The sequence below is a fragment of the Marmota marmota genome, unplaced genomic scaffold (genome assembly GCF_001458135.2).
Source record: "Marmota marmota marmota unplaced genomic scaffold, marMar, whole genome shotgun sequence".
Classification (NCBI taxonomy): Eukaryota; Metazoa; Chordata; class Mammalia; order Rodentia; family Sciuridae; genus Marmota; species Marmota marmota.
The window spans coordinates 11222171-11236099 of NW_025999842.1; the positions used below are offsets into that span (position 1 = coordinate 11222171).

The 13929-nt window shown below is 38.5% G+C and overlaps 1 pseudogene; it reads right to left on the reverse strand.

The window, feature by feature from the left end:
* Positions 1–6206: 6206 nt before the first annotated feature.
* On the reverse strand, positions 6207–6324 carry LOC125616086 (annotated as a pseudogene).
* Between the last annotated feature and the right edge of the window lie 7605 nt (positions 6325–13929).

Below are 13929 nucleotides of genomic sequence, written 5' to 3' on the forward strand. Positions count from 1 at the left end.
GAAAGAGGGAAAAAAAACACGGTTGGCGCCAAACTCCTGTAATCTTCTGCGGGACTTAAGGGGAAAGGGGCGGGGCATAAGGAGGCGAGGACGAGGACGGGGCGGAGCGAGGCCTTACTACGGAAGGGGCGGGACCTGAGCGGAAGCAGCAAAGGCTCTGGGAGGCTCTTTAATGAAAGGGGAAGTGCGTGCTCCGAAGGCTTGGTCAGTTATTGAGTCCTGTATTCTGTAAATTCTATTGATAGTCAACTGATAGACGTAATGCTGGGTGATGGCTCAATAACTATAAATAAACTTGTCCCAGACGCTTTCCTAATGGTAGGCAATTTAACACAGGGGAGCGTGGAAGAGGTGATACTGATTTAGCGGGATGGATGAGAGAGCTTTTAGATGGTAAAATATCTACTGAGTTGCCTTTTATGACTAGGAACCAGACATGCTAGTAGGTCTAGCTTCAGGAGCGCAGCCTACCCACTGATTGGTGGATTTGTAAAACAAAGCCGCTGTCCTCTGCTACTACATATACAGTCTCCTGATATTGATCCTTACCCATTTCCTCTTGTACGTTTTAGTCATAACAACGGTCAAATCAACTTATTACATATATTTAAGTTTTTGAAAAGTCTCCCATTTTAGAAAGGGTGCAGTTTTCCTAGGTTTTCCCTACTCAGTTTAGCTTTGGAAAAGAAGCTGAATGGACAGTTATTCCAAGTAGGAAAGCCTGGTAAGGAATACAAGGTGCAGGACAACCACAGGGTGTCCGCTGTTGCTAGAGTAGAGTGAGAGATGAGGAGTTGGTGGTGTAGCTCAGTGATAGAACACATGCTAAGCACTTCGGAGTCATGTGTCCAATCCTATCACCAATGAAGAGAAGTAAATTAAGTTGGAGAGTCAATGAAGTGGCCTGCATCTGTCGTCCCAGCTACTCCAGGCCAGCCAAAGCAACATAGACCCAGTCACTTGAAAGGAAGGAAAAAAAAAACAGGTGTGGAGGTAATGCCTGTAATCCCAGCAATGCAGGAGATACCAACTGGAGAATCACAAGGTCAAGGCCACCCTGGGCTACAGTGTCATCCCCATCTCAAAACAAAACAAAAATCATGCATGCACACACAAACACACACACACACACACACAATGGTAGAGCACATGATTTTTGCGATGGCCCTGGGTTCAATCCTCAGCACCAAAAAAAAAGTAAGATGTAAGGCTAACAAGGGAGTTTACTTTTAAATTATTTTTTTTCTTGGCTTTGCTGGGAACAGAACCCAGGACATAGAACAGTCTATCACTAAGCTATGTTTAATGAAATTTCCAATTTCCTAAACCCTTTAAAGTTTCTAGCTTTGATAACAAGGTCATAATTTTAATAGCAATGAAGAAGCAAAGATATGAATTATCTGTATAACATCTAGATGGAGATGTCTAACAGAGGGCTGGAAATAGTATGTTGCACAAAAGAGAAGACAAGGTAGGTATTATGATTTGGAACTCATCAGCATCTTGGTAATACCTGAGATTACCTTTGAACCATGTAAATTTTAAAAAGAAATATAACTATTATAGAACTTGGGCTTTTTGGGAAACTGAGGTGATGTGAAGGCCCCCTTCACACTGATTCTTGCAATCAAGTCAGAAAGATTTCAGATATGTCCCTCAGAGTGACAAAAAAGTTTATTAGAAGAGAGACAGCGTCCTTTCAGAGAGGACAGGGACAGCATGTCTCTCCTGCCCTCCAGTTTTATTGGGCTGTCCCAGGGAAGTCTCCAGAGAGTTCCACCTAGGTCCACCTCTTGACTTTTGACTGACAGCAGGATGATGTCAGACTTTCGAGTCCTCATTGCCGTGACAACTGTAGGTCACTTTGACCTATGTTACCAATTCTAATTGGAACCTGTTCTTGTAGATTTTATGATTGGGGGAATTATCCTAATAACCAGGATCTGGTTGGTGTAAAGGTCAAAAGAACCCCCGCTCTCCTTCAGGTAGCTTGTGTTCTTATTGGGATTTAGAGGACTGCATTTCTGCAGATAGCAGGGAGTTTACTGGGGAATATAACATATCCTGTGGATGTAAGTCAGGCAGAGATACAGGTAAATTATTTTTTTTAAAAGTGAAAGCACATGTGGGTTAATGCTGTGGGCCCAGTTTATAGAATTATTCCCTTAGCCTCATGTTACCACCATTCATATCTGTCTCCTATCATAACTACACAGAGAAAATAATTTTTTCAAAATTTTATCAAAGTGTTCTGACTATACAGAATTCATTTGGCATATATCCTACAGACAAAAACAGTGGGAATGGTGGCATACACCTTTAATTCCAGCTATTTGGAAGGCTGAGGCAGAAGAATTGAAAATTCAAAGCCACCCCAGGAATTTAGTGAAACTCTGTCTCAAAATAAACTAGGAAGCCCTGGGGATGTAACTTAGTGGTAGAGGTCTTTCCTAGAATGTACAAGGCCCTGGTTTCAATCCACAGCACTGTAACTGATAATGATTTTTAAAAAAAGACAACAAACACATTTTAGTTTCCATCAAGTAAATTTGTTGTTTGTAGTGATATGAATTTAGTAATTCTGAAATTATGTTATGCATATTATAAAATTGAGAAACAAAAAATATATTGATTACTTCCCCAAGTAATGTGTTCTCATTGTGGGAAAAGATAATACAAACATGCAATTAAGGAAGGAAAGTAAAGAGTTTTGTGGTATTAACTTAGAACAAGTATCAATATGAAGTTATAATTTGAATATGTCTAGAGAGGAAAAACTTTTTTACCCTCTTAGGTTGAAGACCTATGGACTTCCAACTTAAACTAACAAAATATTGATTAATAAGACAAAAGGCATACAATTTTTATTAATATTTATGTGCGTGGAAGTTCACATAAAAGAAGTGAAACTCAAAGAGGCAATCAGACTAGGTGGGGAGCATGTATACTCTTTAAAAAAAGGAAAAATGGTCCAGGGTTGTAGCTCTGTGTTAGAGTGCTTGCCTAGCATGTGCAAGGCCCTGGGTTCAATCCCCAGCACCACAGAAATTACAATAAGAAAGAATAAATAAAAAAGAAAGATAGTTTGAGCTTCAAGGGATAAGAAATTGTGGGCATAACTAAGAAATATATTGGGGAAAATAATAGATAATAATAGCTATTTTAGGAAAGTCTGTTTATACAAAGTCATTACAAGAGACTGAATGTTGGTGTTCCCCCACCCCACCACCATCACCCTGCCCCCAGTTCATATGTTGAATGTGATATTATTTGGAGGTGGCCTTTTTAAGAAGCAATTAGAGTTAGATGAAAGAGGTTCAGGAAAAGTCTAAATATTAGATTGTAAGAACAGAAAATAGAAGTTAGAGATAGAGTATAGCTCAGTGGTAAAACACTTGCCCATCAGATTATGGTGAATTCATGGATAAAAATAATGTGAGGTGACAAGCAACAATGACCATACTTGATTATGTTTTCCTGAGTGACCAGAAAAAAAAATATATAAAATGGACAATTCTTTGACCATTGTTTGGTACAGTCTTATTTCTAAACCATATGTGATCTTGGAAAGTTTTTAAGGACAAAAATTAAGAGTGCTCTTTTATATATTAAAAATTAGGCTTAGATTAGGTCATGAGGTGGGGACCTTCATGATGTGATTAATGATCTTTTAAAAGAGAGAAAATAACAACTCTATCTCTCTCTGGCATGTGAGGATTCAGCAAGAAGACCATGCTGATCCTTTGGCACCTTAACCTTGGACTTCCCAACCTCCACAACCATGAGAAACAAAATGTTGATTCAGTCACCCAGTCCATGGTATTCTGTTATGGCAGCACAAACTCAGACATTCATTTTGATACTGATTCCCCATCAGAGTTTCTTTTCACTCCCTATATGAGGGATTGGGGAGCGCTTTCCTCAAAGGAAAATTTATGCTGTACCTTCAGGCAGATAAGAGGTGAACAGAGAATTTTTGCATCTGTTGATTCTCAGTTGCCTTTAGCTAAAAGAAAAAAAAATGGGGGTGGTGGTATGGAGAACAAACCCAGGGCCTCGTGCCTGCAACACAAGTTCTCTACCACCAACCTACATCTCTAGCCCCTAACTTGAAATAATCTTTATGCCAAAGTGCCATATTGGGTATGGAATGTTCCAATCCCCTTCAAATACATATGTGTATTTTATATATACATGTATGCACACGTGCGTGTGTGCGTGCGTGTGTTTTTTTGCTCTGTTCACTTATAGAGCCAAGAAGCAGTGACAACCTAATAACAATGACCATTCCTAATATCCAGATTAAAAGAAACTCTGGAAATATAGATGATGCAGTGGTAAGGCAGAGGAAAGGATTAATCTTGGAATGCTTTGTTATACCAGAAAGTAAGGAAGTGTTCAAAATATGAGTACAAACCCAAGTGCTAATGGATAAGCCTAGAGAGTGGAACCTTCTGAAACTATTTACAAAATAAGTAAATGAATTGGTACTATTTTTTTTAAAGAGACAGGGTCTTGCTATGCTGCCCAGGCTGGTCCCAAACACTGAGTGCAAGCACTCCTGTCTCAGCTTCCCAGGTGAGTAGCTGGGAGTACTTATAGAGCCAAGAAGCTTGAACTGGTCCATCTCTCTACATAGCTTTGAACAGGTTCTCAAAAGTAGTTGATAATCAAACAAAAATGTGTACAGGCTTGCCAGGACACATGTGCCACTATGCTTACTTTTATTACATCTTTCAGACCTGTATCAGCTAAATTTTAAATATAAAGTGTCCACTTATTAGGGCTGGGGTTGTGGCTCAATGGTACAGTGCTTCTCTAGCACAAGTGAGGCACTGGGTTTGATTCTCAGCACCACATGTAAATAAAGAAATTAAATAAAGGTCATCAACAACTAATAAAAATATTGTTTAAAAGTTTCCACTTATTGATGAAATACTGCTGTGTGTACTCAGCCTTATGCCTGGGTGGGTCACATAGCACCTAATTCTTTCTGGACCATCTCAGGTCACCTAGTCACTTGATGTTCGATGGTCAGACATTTGGTCTCTAACAAGACTTACGTGGCTTTGCTGCAAAACAGTAAATGATTCTTTTGTTGAGGCTTTCTGGAGACTACGTAACAAATTTATTAGCTACTGTCTCTGAGTGTCATCTAATTTGCTGGGATTTTGCACCACAGCTTACTTTTTCACTTCAGCCAGAATTTGTTACAGAGCTTCTTCTTTCTCTGCTCCCCAGTGAAAACTCCCCTCACAAGTTGCTTATTAAGTGAGCTAGAGTAGACATCAACATCAATTGATCATCACAATTCAAAAAGGCTTATCAAGCATTGTGTTTCTATTCTATTGTTTTGTTGTGTGGTCATGAGTAGTTATAGTGCAAGGGACAGCAACTTGTCTTTTACTCTGGAAGTAATAGGCCTCCAGTAACAAATTATATTGTGAAATCCATTTCCTGAAGAGACAAGCAATCAATTGTGAGAAATAATATACCAGTGTTATGAATGAGTTGGGCCACACAGAAGAAATGCTATATGATCTGGTGCAAATGCATCAGCTAATGGATAAATTATTTTAAAACTTAATTAGAAATTTTATCTCTATAATACACTCTTATGGTTAAAGTTTTTTCAAAAATTTACTAATTAAAAAGTTTTCCTCCTATCCCTGCCTTTGTACACCCTGTTAGGGCAAGGTCTTATATTAATTTCTTACATATTTTTTCAGTATTATTTTCCTAAGGCCTCATGAATACTAGGCAAGTGCTCTACCACTGAACTACATTTCTAGCCCAGTACATATTTATTTCTTTAAAACATTTTAAATTGTTAGTATTATTTTTAGCATATATTTATTTACAAATTAATGGGATTCACTGTAGTATTTCCATATGCACATGGATCATGCATTGATTATGTCCATTCACCCTTCTTCTATCTTTTTCCCAACACCCCTTTCCTCCTGATCTCTATCCCCACCCCATTCAATCATACTTTCCAGTCCATAGTAATCCCTCTTCTATATTCTCATTGTTGGTTTTTTCTTTTTCTTTTAGTTTCCACATCAGAGAAAATATGAGATACTGGTGCTTCGGTGTCTGGCTTGTTTTGATTAACACCATGTTCTCCAGTTTCATCTATTTTTCCACAAATGATAGGATTTCATTCTTCTTTGTGGCTGAATAATATTCCATTGTGTATAACCAAAAAAGGATGGCTAGGTGCTGTGAAGAAGGTGATAGTGCCTTACCTGTATGCATGTTGTCATCCATTCTTCTATCCTTGTCAAGGGAGGGTTAATGCTCTCTCCTTTCATACAATACCTAGCTAGCATTTACTCATGCAAATAAAAATATGTAATCTTTTTATTTTCTTACAAAAAAGGTAGCACACTCTTTCCAGTATGTACCTCACTATTTTCATTTAAGGATGTGTCTTGGAGAATGTTTCATATCAATACATTTTATTATTCTTTTAAATAGCTGAAAATATACCATTGTATGAATGTACCATGAGTATTTATCAAGTTCTCAATTGATAGACCCTTTGGTGTTCTCTTCTTTTGCAAATGTGAACAATGTTATAATGAGTCACTTTGTACATATCACTTCATCATGTGCAGACTTGTCTGTAAAATAAATTCATTAAAAATCAATTTAACACTTAGATTATGTTAGTGAGCAACCCTACGGTTGGGGAGGGAGTGGCTAAAGATGGGAGAGAGAAATGCTTTGTTTACTGAGCAGCAATATCCCCTATATATGATGGAGTCAACTCAACACTTTCACACTCATGACATTGTCCTAGAGTATTTTTTACAAGTAGAAGGTGGGTTTTAATATCATGCTCCTTAGAAATACTTTTGAAAAAACATCTATAAAGTAAATAGTAGTATAATTTAAAGATGAATTTATTACTTTAATATTAACAGTAGCAAGATTTGAAGAGGTATTTTATGAAATAAGTGATTTTATCTTCCCAGAAATGGTGATATTGAAGTCAAATGTATTTTCTTGACCCAGATAGCATTTAAGTATAAAAGATCTTTGAAGGATCTTCATTTGTCAGATTCACTCTATTTTTTAAATCTTTGCACTTTGTCCATGATGCAAAGGGTATATGAAATGAAAATATAAAATCCTTCTGTGTTAAATGGGTAATCCTTTTAACCTCACTTTGCTACTTCAAATATTTTCCTGGCCACTTTATAGTTTCTAAACTTTCTTTTCCCTATTTGTAAATGTAAGAAAAGGAAAAAAATGTTAGAAATAAAGAGAGAGAAGAGGTGGCTCAACAGTAACCCGAGTTTATTTGGGACAAACCTGAGCGAGATATAGAAGAGCCTAGGCAGCCAGAGCAAGATGACAAGTGAGAAAGGGGCAAGCCAGACCAAAGCGGCATGGAGAAGGTCTTCCAATGAGGTCAAGTTCCTGTTTGTCAAAAGTATTCATGGACACCCACAGGGTACCCAATCAGACAGACGCTTCCATACTTGGGTTCCTAAGTGGGGGATCCAGTAGAAAAACCAAAATAGATGTATAGACACAGTGGGGTGCACCAATAGATAATAGTTGAGGCAGCCAGAGAGGTACTAGGAAACAACTGTTTTAGCTAAAGACAGGGTCTTGTAGGAAATTTTTTTTCATTTTTTAAAAATTTAAGTGCCAAATATATCTTTTTAGGTATACATGACAGTAGATTATTTTTTGACATATCATACAGACATGGAGTATATCCTATTCTAATTAGGATCCCATTCTTTTGTTGTACAAAAATTTTAATGGGAGTTTGGTGGGTGGCCATGATGAGCTTTGAGGTATCCCACCCTGTGGTTGACAACTCAGACAGAAGCAATGATATTAGAAGGGAAGGAAAAGCTTCTGGTCCATATGACAGGACAAGGGAGGCAGAGGAGTGTGGGGAACTATGGTAGAAAGTAAAATGGAGGGCTTGAATTTGGTTAGGATGTCCCTGATAAGGATAGGAGTTTGTCATCAGAGCATTCCAGTCAGGCAGTCAAAAACAAACAAATAAAATATTAACCTAGGGTTTTAATCTGGGGTGGTGGGATCATTCTCCAAGGTTCCACATTCTATTTGAGTACAGATAATCTATCTTCTGCCTCAATCCCACCTCTGAAGAGGTCCTTGACTACTGTCAGGGGAAAAGGGGCAATGAATGCTCTGGCTTCATCAAGCTGATGGTAGGTGTCAGCTGTGGCAGTAAAGAAAGCCCCCCAGAGGGTCAGTCAAAGGAGAAACTAATTCAAACTAAAAGCCAGAAATAAAATGACAGGGATTAAAAAATCATTTCTTAATAATAACATTGAATGTAAAGACCTAAACTGTTCAACCAAAAGACATAGACTGGAAGACTGGATTAAAAAACAAGACCCAACAATATGCTGTCTCCAAGATACTCACCTCATAGGCAAAGACATCCATAGACTAAAGTTAAAAAGGATGGCAAAAAACGTACATTCACTTGGAACTGGCGAACAAGCAGGGGTTTATATCTTCATATCTGATAAAGTGGACTTCAAATTTAATCAGAAGGGACAAAGAAGGCCATTGTATATTACTTAAGGGAACCATACATCAACAAGACATAACAATCTTAAATATCTGTGCTCTAAACAATGCAGCCTACATATAAAAAAACAAACCCTTCATAATCTCGAGAATCAAAGAGATCACAACACAATAATGCTGGGTGACTTCAACACACCTTTCTCACCAATAAATAGCTCTTAAAATAAAAAACTAAATAAAGAAGCTGTAAAACTAAACAATATAACTAATAATTTATACTTAACAGATATATGTATGTATTTCATCCATCAATGAGTGAATACATTTTCTTTTCAGGAGCACATGGAATATTCTCGAAAATAGACCACATCTTAGTCCACAAAGCAACTCAGCACATACAAAAAATAGAGATAAAACCTGTATTTTATCAGATCATAATGGAATGAAATTAGAAATTAATGATAAAAAGTACATTGTGTCAATTCGCCTATAAGCAAATAAAACTGGAAGTTTATATAGAAAGGGTTACAAAAGACACTACCAGAGTCACAAGTTTATTCTAAGTCACTTTGAGAGCTACAAATTTTCCTAACCTCCTGTATAGTTAAATTCAACCTATTTTTTTTTACTGGTATGATTATTTAGTTCTAATATTTATCCTTCAGATTGATCTAAAAGATGTAATGTGGCACATAAAAGCTCTGACTTTACCAAGAGAGTCCTAAGTGACACAACTAAAGGGATCCTTCAGCTAACCCAGAGATTACAGAAATAAGATGGCATCCCACAGCTCAAGGTGACATCTGTGCCATTATAAAAATTAAATGTGTGTTTTTAGCAATCCTGCTCATGTTTCTAAAGACTTAAATGGCCTCTGTTTACAAATAAATGACATGGCAGATCACACCCTAAGCTCTAATAAGTTAATGATCTTCATGGTCTTCAGAAGCTTGCTGAAACAGTAATTGTTTTTATGCGAATTATTTTAGGAAAATAATGCTTTGCTGTATTCTTATTTGCCTAGTATAAATTCTGCCCCATGTACACCTTGCCCAGTCACCTGTCAACTGCCATCATGGACCTCTGGATTACCCTGATGCACAAAATTCCAAAAGTTCATTAAGCTCCAGATGGTCATGAAAATATGACCTTCCATGGAGCTGCTTCCCAGCTTCTACTGAGACTTCCTAGATAGACCTTCTGGAGGGCATCCTTTACTGCCACAGCTGACAGCCACCATCAGCTTGAAGAAGCTGAACTGAACAGACACTTCACAGAAGAAGAAATACAATCCATCAATAAATATATGGAAAAATGTTCAACATCTCTAGCAACTAGAGAAATGCAAATTAAAAGTACACTGAGATTCTATCTCATTCCAGTCAGAATGGGAGTTATAAAGAATATAAGTAGCAATAAATGTTGGTGAGGGTGTGGGGAGAAAGGTACTCTCATACATTGTTGATAGGACTGCAAATTGGTACCACTGTGGAAAGCTGTATGGAGATTCCTTAGAAAACTTGGAATAGAGTCATCATTTGATATAGTTATCCTACTCCTTGGTCTATATCTAAAGGTCTTAAAAGTAGCATACTGTAGTGACACAGCCACATCAATGTTTATAGCAGCTCAACTCACAGTAGCCAAGATATGGAAACAGCCTAGGTGTCCTTCAATGGATGAAAGGATAAAGAAATCGTGGTATATACACACAATGTAATATTACTCAGCCATAAAAAATAAAGAAATTATAGCATGGTGGTGCACACCTGTAATTCTAGCAGCTCAGGTGGCTTAAAGCAAGTTCAAAGCCAGCCTTATCAAAAGTGAGGCACTAAGCAACTCTGTCTCTAAATAAGATACAAAATAGGGCTGGGGATGTGGCTCAGTGGTCCAGTGCCCCTGAATTCAAACCCTAGTACCCCCACCATGGCTTGTGGATACTAACCCCCCAAACAAAGGAGATTAGGGAGGGGAATAATAGAAATCCATCAGACTAGACAAAAGGAAATGAAGGGAAGGGAATCAGGAGGGAAATAGGAAAGACAGTGGAATTAATTGAATGTATATTTCCTAGCCTTGTTATTTTTATACATGACCAAGGTAACTCCATATCATGTATGACCACAAGAGTGGGTACATGAATCAGTTATACTTTATGTATGTATATTCTGCCAAAATACATTCTACTGTCTTGTATAACAAAAACAGAAACAAGTATAAAGATAAAACAAAAACAAAAATTCTTTCATCACCAACTCACTGGAGTTGCAGGGCCCTTAGAGGGTCCCATTGATCCCTGGGTCCTAGCTGACCTTAGAGGGGCAAAACTAAAATGTTGTCTGATTTTTCTCTGACATTTTACTTCCTTGATTTTTGTCTCCAAGTTTTTTGTTTTAACCATCCAACAGGCCAGTTTCACTGATCTTAAAGTGGGAGTAATGGGTTATACTTTAAAGTCTATAGTTTTTACAGCAACCCCTTTTGTTTAACTAGGGCCATATAAGAACTGGAAATTTGCAGTATATCTTATCTGTTCTGTAGGTGATGCTTCTCTTAGTTCAGATTTTTCTTTCAGAAGTAGTACTTCTGCAATACATTAACAGGCAACTGTTATAAAGTTTCACAAAATGAAATTAATGAGAAACAGTGTTAATGATCAGAAATAAACTTATCTGAGGGGCTGGGGATGTGGCTCAAGTGGTAGCGCGCTCGCCTGGCATGCGTTCGGCCCAGGTTCGATCCTCAGCACCACATACAAACAAAGATGTTTTGTCCGCCGAAAACTAAAAAATAAATATTAAAAAAATTAAAAAAAAAAAAGAAATAAACGTATCTGATATTTAAGGAAAGTAAAGCTGCTGTTTTGAGCATGAGAGGCAAAAAGTTCTGGGTGATGTCCCCAGTTGAGAAGGCAAACATTTAAATTCCCTGAATTAGAAGAGATAAGTGGTAGTTTACTGTAATTAAGTGAAATGGAACTTATGGTCTTTTTCCTGAAGGATGAGTGGGAATATAGAAGAAAAGATGTCTTGTGAAGGTCTAATTTTGAAGCTAGGGGAGTTTAAGTCTTGATAATCTCCCACAAGGGGTTCCTTTTTAGGAGGTGGACAACAGGGACAGACTTGGGGTTTGGGTCCCAGAAAGTGTTTGAAAGACTGAGGTTCCTATGAACTCTAGGCACTTGAAATAGAGAAGATGAAGGAATTGAGGGTCAGTAGGACATACCCAGTAGTTGAGAGTAGCCTAAGGACAGGTATGCATGTAGAAAAGACATTTTTGCAAAGAAAGAAAGAGACAGCTCAGCTCATGCTCTGGGGATTAATGAGTCACCTCTTTCCCAAAGACCTTGGGTCAGACTAAGACTTCATCTCAGGATCCAAGATTTATCAGTGAGGATACCCTCCACCATAAGGGCAAGTCAGTCAGAAACAGAAAGATATCGGTAGTTGATATTTGGTACCACTGAGGACTGTCAGGGTTAGATTCAGGACATTTGACCTCCATGCAGCAACAAGGAGTCAGCCCAGTCTTCTACCTTCAGTTGTCTCAAGCCTTTCTCTGTCCCATGCATCACTATTTTTTTCCCATTTGATCCTGAAGCAAGTCAGGATCAATATTCCCAATGCCTAAGCAAAGGGGGTATCAATCCCATCTGCCCAGGAAACTTGCCACTTGAGTCTTAGGACCAGCAGCTGCACTAGTCACTTTTAACTGGCTGACAGGTACATGTTGTTTAATGACTGTTTGTCCACTAATAAAGAGCACAGAGAAATGAGAATTCCATTGTACATAGTACCCTTCCCCATAGATCACTCCTTCCCTGTCCCCTGAAATGTAACACAGGGGATGGGTGGGTTCTTTGTCTTGCAATTCAAGGGATGAAATTTATGGACACAGGGTCAGACACAGCAAAATAATAGGATGTGTTAGAATAATAGAAAGAAAGAAAGCAGAGCTCCTGAAGAGGGACGGATTCAAAGAAAGAGATATCTTGAGGGCTATTTTTAAAAATTATTATTAATATGAGGAGAAGAATGTGAAAATTTGAGCAGTTTTTGAGAGAGAAGGTCTGATGTGGAGGTACTAGGCCTGGAGCAGAGGCCTGGACTTAGGGAACTTTGGACCATTTGCCATTGCAGTAGAGAAGTTTGCAAGATTTCTGTGAAATTGGAAATCAAATGTGCCATTTTCAGGCCAGTGACGAATATTGTCCAGCTTGTATTGGGGCCAGGCAATATTACAGAACACCAATCTTTAGGGAAAGGCACCCCAAGAGGGTGTCTTATGGAGGCTTTGGTGGGGTCTGGCCATGTTGGACAAAAGGATTGAGGAGGGCCCCCAAGGACCCTGACAGACAGAACAGCCAAAATCCAAGGGCATCTCCACAAGAATATGGTTTCTCTAAGGATGTTCCAGGAATGACCAATGGAATATTGGGCAATTGATAGGAGCGATAGCAAGTCATTTCCACCCAGTGGTGGCAGGGGTTTCTCTTATCCAGCCCTGGGATTTGTCAGAAGAACAGTATCCACAGAGAGAGAAACTATGGCAGGGATTCCAGGAATGCAGAGGAGTTAAAGGGCATCACTCACCCAACAGGTGATCCTCTGCGGTGAATGCAAAGTCCAGCAATGTGACTTACTAAAGTCACCAAAGGGAGAAGAGGGAGAATAAGAGAGGAAAAGAAAGAGAGACTGAGTGGAGGTCAAGGGAAAGCCTGGAGGGGCTGCCCACGGTGAGAAACTTGAACACTAATCCTGGGTTTGTCACCAAAATAGAAGGAAATAACCAAATGACAGAAATAAAGAGAGAAGAGAGGCAGCTCAACAGTAACATGGGTTTATTCAGGACAAATCTGTGAAGAGGGACCCAGTGGAGACTAAGACCAGTGACAGTCTTGTACTTACAGCCTGAGGTGAGGGGAATTTTTGTGGCTAGGTGGTTGTCAGGGAAGAAAGAGTCCTTGTCGTTGTCACCTCTATTCTTTGAGGCAATCAGTATTCCATATTGAACAGGTGCTTTTCAGTATTTCAGGATTTCAGTCCCAGATAATAATTTTCTTTCTTTGCATAATGATGGAGTATTGTCTAGGGTTTAGGTCAAGCTGAGTCAGAGTGACTGTGAGGTGATTCTTGTTCTAAGATGGAGGACATGTTTCAAATGGCATTGCCTGTGTCAAGGTTTCCTAACAGTAAATAGACAGGTTGTTCTAGAAATAGATTTTAAACTGGGTTTCTCAATTGAGTTCTGGGTTAGAGAAAGTAGGAACGTATGGTTGGTAAGTCTTGGGCCCTCTACTCTGTCTGGCTTCAACCAGAGTGACTGTTTTTATGTGTTTTATACATTGGAACTCCTAATACCATTGCTTGAATTAAGAGTTTTTGAAAATCACAA